Source organism: Neomonachus schauinslandi, chromosome X (assembly GCF_002201575.2).
Source record: "Neomonachus schauinslandi chromosome X, ASM220157v2, whole genome shotgun sequence".
Taxonomy (NCBI): Eukaryota; Metazoa; Chordata; class Mammalia; order Carnivora; family Phocidae; genus Neomonachus; species Neomonachus schauinslandi.
In genome coordinates this window covers 94,469,126-94,475,461 of record NC_058419.1, presented here as the reverse complement: position 1 = coordinate 94,475,461, position 6,336 = coordinate 94,469,126, and the positions used below count along the sequence as shown (strand labels likewise).

The window sequence follows — 6,336 nt, the reverse complement described above, 5'->3', positions numbered from 1 at the left end:
CAAATAAGTACCCAGGTTAGCCAATACCTTGGTTTCAACCTTGTGGGCCCAGAGTAGAGAAATCTGCTGATCCAACCCATACTTTTGACCTACAGGACTGTAAGATAATAAATTTGTGTTGTTTTAAGCTGCTAAATTTGTGGCAATCTCCTATGTCAGCAATAGAAAACTAATACAGGGAATAACAAAAGTCAAAGTGAAATATACATTTAAAAAGATATTCAAGTATGTATTTTGAAAAAAGAGAAAGTCACAGATAACAAGGTAAACAGAAGAGGAGCCACAGCCTTCATTAAGAAAAGGATGATTCTGAATATATGAAAAGGGTTCAGACTGGGGATCAGTCACCTTTAGGGGGCGAGGAAGAAACAGTTTGGCCCTAGCAACCGCAGTGTGATGTGGTTTGAGATTCTGCCCAGAACTGGCATCGTGGCCATGTGCTTGGTCATCTCCGGCATAGCCACTGTGCACATCCATAGGTTCAGTAACAGGGCAAGGAGAAAAGGGCTGCCTATTACCCATAGCTGTGGAGTTTGATGGAAAGAGATAGACCCATCTCTGGAGTTAATCGTTACCATGGGTCAAAGAGTTTGGGGACTATCGATTAAGGAAGCCTTTTCCTGATTGATGAAAGGTAACTCAGTTATGCTCATCTACCTCTTCTAGAAGGTTATGCAGTATATTAATGTAGTGCATAATAAGGACAACAAAAACATTTTTAAAAAAAGAGTTCAAAGTGCTTGTTCAAGAGTAAAACATTAAGGATTCTTTATGTTAGCTGAGTTTGTAACTGAACTTGTGATGGCTAGGCTGCCACCCTCTTCAGCCCCAGTTTATAAACCTACATTTCTGTTTTGGAAGCTGTTGGGGCCCTAGACCTATTGAATCAGAAAGCCTGGGGATAGTGTCCAGCTGTGGGTATTTTAGTATATCCTCCAGGTGATTCTGAAGCAGGCTAAAGGGATTTCAAAAGTGATTTCAAAGGGATACCAATGTGGTTCCCCTTTCTAAAGAAGGTTGCTTTCAAGATAATGGTAGGAAAGGAAACACAGGTTTGCTCTCTGGTGGGGTGCCCTTCTGTTAGGCTACCACATTACAGAATAAACTGAAACAGACACATTATCTGAAGCAGGTAAGGATATAATGTAAAAACATTATAGAGATTCTCAATGACCTTCTATGTGTAACACTGTGTTAGTGATTTTCCAAGGAGATGTGGGCACAGAATTATTAAGTCTAGAAGTTTTTAAATAAGACACAGTTTCCTAACACCAGATTTGAACATTTCCTCTGGAACAGGAGTTTTCATTGCCTGGAATTTCTGGGGACATTTTCAAACTATGACAATCTAGTTTTATCTGTACTTAGTGCTCTGGGGCAGGAATATTTAAATTTTGAAAAATATTCCCCAAGAAATTCTGATGGATTTCATCATTTCTTTCTTCCTGGTGAAAGCCACTAAGGAAAGAGTGTTAACGTTAGCATTCCACCCAAATTTCCAACCTGAGTTAAATATATTCCTAAATCCTTCAACTGACCCTTCAGATCTGTCAGTATTTTACTAGTGACCCAGGGTGTGGAGAGCAGTGTTACTAACATGGCTGCTAAATGGCTAGTGCTGGATAAAAATAGGGTCTAACTAGCAACATTGAGTCCTGTCTCTCTACACAGTGAGCTCCTCCTTTGGCTGAACTTGGATGCAAGGCTGCCAAGCTGCCTAGCCCATCAGAGAATGAACAAATTTGTGAGTGAATGTGGGAGCCAAAGGGAGTGGAGAAGGTTGAGGGCATGGTTGAACTCATCCATCTGCCTCACTTCGAAAAGCAAGGAATGGACGGTTCTTTAAAGAAATTGAGACTTTGTCCTCCTATTTTTCCCTGCTAAATAAGAGACTCTATGCTTTTCACTGAGACTATACACTTTGTTTTTATTTCCCTTTGTTTTGTTTTTTTGGTTGATCTGGAAGCTCTAAAACCAAAAGTATGGCTTTTCTTGATGTATTTATATGCAAATTTTGACATACCCAATTAGCAGCTCCTGAAACTTGTTCCTTGAGATCTGCTTGTACCCCAGTTCTGCCATTTCCAAAAGTTCCGTAACCTTGGGCAAGTCACTTAGCATCTCAGTGCCTCATCTGTAAAATGTAAATATAATAGTTCATTGGGTAATTTTCAGGATTAAATGAGTTCATAAATGTCAAGCACTTAATAACTGTGCCCTGCATAGGATAGGCACACAACAAATGAAAATTATTATTGCTATTGGGGTGATTGTTTTCCTTGCCCTGGATCTTTGACCTCTCACACTATCCATTCCTCACCTGATAGGTTCCACATGCCTGGTGAGCATAACTAGGGGAGAATACAGAGGCTATTGATTTGAGGTGAAACAAACATTGAGATTCCCCAAAATGCCACACCCCATCTGCACACACAGTACCTCCCGTCTTCTCTCACTTCATTAATGAAGTGGCAGGAAAGTGAAAGAATACCAAAGAGTTACTTTAATGACCTGGATATATAGCCTTTTAGCATTTAGATATGCAAAGAGTAGGAACCAGTAAAAACAAATTCTAAATCATGCCAACATAATGTATAGACTGTATCAGTCAGGATAGGCAAAGTCTTGTGCAGTAACAAAGAAGCCCAGCCTTGTGACAATGTATAACAGCAAGGGCTTATTTCTTACTCATATAACCTGTCTGTCATGTGGAGGCTGGGTCTCTACTCCATTTTTTTTTTAAAGATTATTTATTTGAGAGAGAGAAAGCACATGAGAGGGGGGAGGGTCAGAGGACGAAGCAGACTCCCTGCTGAGCAGGGAGCCCGATGCGGGACTCGATCCCGGGACTCCAGGATCATGACCTGTGCCGAAGGCAGTCGCTTAACCAACTGAGCCACCCAGGCGCCCTGGGTCTCTACTCCATTACTCTCTTCTCTGGCTGACTTGGGCTGAGAGAGCAGCCAGCATCTGGAGAGTTGCTGTACTATCACCATGGCGCAGAAAAGGGGGATGAGGCAAATTGTGTACTGGCTATTAAAGCTGTAGCTCAGAAATGAGTCATTTCTGCTCACATTCTTTTGGCTAAAACAAGTCGGATGCCTATGCTTAACTTCAACAGGGTACGTGAAATCTTTGAAGTCCTATTCTAAAAACCATAAACATTATAAACTGTTGCTTCAAAAGAAATAATTTAAAATATTTAGCATTTCACAGTGTAAAAATACAAATCAACCTGAAGTAAATAATCTCAACCCTTTAACTCAAATTATACACATTCAATTTTTTCAGTCTTTAAAATTTCATAATTAGTGTACTTTTCTAAAACCATAATCACAAGCATAATCACCACTCTATGTAAGTTTCAAACATTTCAGTTGTCTAAGAAGAAACTGCAAAAAAAAAATCAGTCTCGTTCCTACTTTAGGACAATGCAGAGATAAGTGAAATTTTCCCCTGAGTGGTTTGTATTATCTTTAACTCATAGATATTTAATTCCTAAAGTACATTTTTCTGTAATGTCTTTTGTTCCTGGTGTTCATTGTGTGCATATCAGTATTCAAACTGCTTGCTGTAATCCAGAGTAATACCTTAAAAATGTACTTTGACTAGGAAGTAAATTCTATATATAATCTATATATAACCTGTATCTATATACCTATATATAATCTGTCAAGTTTACTAGATTGTAAGCATGGACTAAATATATTTTTTTAAGTTAACATTGGTAATACCAGCTGTACAATTCAGTGTTTGCATTTAAAGCCAACTCTGAATTATCCATAGTCATGGAATCATCATCACCGTCATCATCATCAAAACAGTATCTTAACTTGATGGAATGAGCACTGGGTGTTAAATGCAACTGATGAATCACTAATCACTAAATTCTACCCCTGAAACAATAATACACTCAATGTTAATTAAATTCAATTGCAATAAAAATTTTAAAAATTTAAAATTTTTAAAGAAGGCAAAAGACCAAAAACCAACAACAAAAAATCAGTATCTTAATTTACTAAGTTTTATGTACTTATTTAATCCTTTCAGTGCTCAGAAGGAGGAGCTATTATTTCCCTTCTATTTTACACATTTGGAGATTGAGGAGAGATTAAGAGACTTAACCAGGATCACACAATAGGTAGCAGAGAAAGCACTTAGATCCCAGTCTCCCTGGGACCAGAACAGGTGCTCCTAAATACTACTTATGCTCAGTCGGACCAAACCCCAGGAAGTGAAATAGGACAGTTTTCATTATTGAACTGAACTTACCCCCATGGAATCCCTGAGTAAATAACTTTTTTAAAGAAAGGTTACTTAGGGCCAGACAAAATGTCCCAATGAGATAAGAGTAGGAATAACTTGCCCAAAGGGTCATTTGTCACCTACCCGCTAGTAGAATGAGTCCAATACAATGATGTCTACATTTAAAGTATGTAAGTAGTGAGTAGCCGACTTTTCAGATTAAAAGAATGTAAAAACAGTTGTGCTTAAAGATAAACAGCTGAATTCTAACACTAACAGAAAAATAAGTATAAAAAATGATTGAGTTAGGGGCACTGCATGGCTCAGTGGGGTAAGCGTCTGCCTTCAGCTTGGGTCATGATCTTGGGGTTCTGGGATGGAGCCCTGATCAGTGGGGAGTTTGCTTCTCTCTCTGCCCCTCCCCCCTGCTTGTGCTGTCTCGCTTGCGCTCTCTCTCAAATAAATAAAATCTTAAAAAAAAATAATTGAGTTAAACTGAAAGGTATGTCAAAAACTTCTTTATTAAATGTAGAGATGAGCAACAAAGAATATGCAGTAGCTTCAACTCACCTATTAAAAAGTGAACCTCCAGGCATTCCACAAGACTTACAGTAGCCAGAGTATCCTATTAGGCTTTTAGTTTTCAATAGGATCAGAGATGAATTACATTTTAACTCCTATTAATGCCAGCATGTTAACTGAATACCTTGACAAGCCGGTTAATGAGACTATTGACAGAAGACTGTAAGATCAATTGTTTTTTTAATGTGGCTTTTCAGTTTACATTCCCTTCATAAAGAAAAGCTGATAAATTGCATTGGAAAACCAATTTGCAACCAGAAAATAAATTGCTATTTCAATAACTTTGCTGAGGTGGGTAGCCTGCAGTATAAAGGACATTTATTTATTGGTGAATTCCTGGTGTTCGAGAATTTTCTATTTGCAAGGCTAGCTTGGTTAGCCACTATACAGAACAAAGTTAAGATACCATGCTTGAGACTGCTATCCTAAGAACAGTCTGTTTATGAGGTTGGATCTTGGCTGGCATCTGTGAACTTGGATTTCAGGAGGGCTCCCACTATTCCCAGAACTGATAAGAGTGGCTTACTGTGTCTAAATTATTCATGCAAATGATGTGGTTTATGCTGAACTCCTGCTTCCCTTCTGGGAATCTGGAAATTTGATATATGATTGGTAGAGGGTACCTACATGACCAGCCCCCAATAAAAACTCCAGATGCTGAATCTCTAATGGGCTTCTCAGGGCAGAAACATCATGTACATGTTGCTCCATTTTTGTTGCGGGGGTAGGGGGTGGGGGCAGGTAGTGTGCTCTGAGTGACTCCTCATGGGAGAAAGAAAGCAAAAGGAAGCCTGCACATGGATTCTTACAGATTCTGCCTGTGTCTTTTCCCTTATGGTCTGGTTGTATATCCTGATACATCACTGAAATAAATCCTAGCCATGTGTACAACTATACGCAGCGTCCCATGAGTCCTCTTAGTGAATCTCTGGCTGTCGGGGTGGTCTTGGAGACAGTGGGCATAGCCACTTTCCACAGGCAGTTTACCTTCACAGGCTTTACTTTAAAAAGCAGTACAGCGTTAATGTGTTTCATCAGAAAGTTGTGGAAAGACTTGGCATTCCACTCCTGTTCTGACAAGATAAACAAACCTCCAACTATATTTGCAATCTGTGATTTCAGTACATCAGCTTGTAACAAACATTTTACACAGTAAGAAATTCTGGAAGGGAATCAGGAAGGCAGGGGAATGTACACAGCAGAAACAATAGTGCACTTCTAAAGAAAAATAAGCAGAAGTGTCATTGTTCCTTTAGCCTTGAGGCACAATTATTCTTTGTTCTGAGAATTGTGAGGGAAAAAAAATCGAAGAAGCCACAGGAAGATCTCCTGTGGACTTCCAAAAACAGCAACCGTGGGAGAAAGTGAGAAGAGAGCAAGGGATCATGTTATTAATGAATGTCATCTTTTAAAATTATAGTAACATTACCTTTACTACAACATCAGTCTGTGTTTTGTCTAGGCGTCTTTTTAGGTGCTGGAGGGCTGTTAAATATTTGTGAATAAAGG

General features: G+C 39.0%; 1 pseudogene; it reads left to right on the top strand.

Annotated features, from left to right (window-relative positions):
* The first annotated feature begins 396 nt into the window (after positions 1-396).
* LOC110573128 lies at positions 397-608 on the top strand (annotated as a pseudogene).
* Positions 609-6,336: the final 5,728 nt, after the last annotated feature.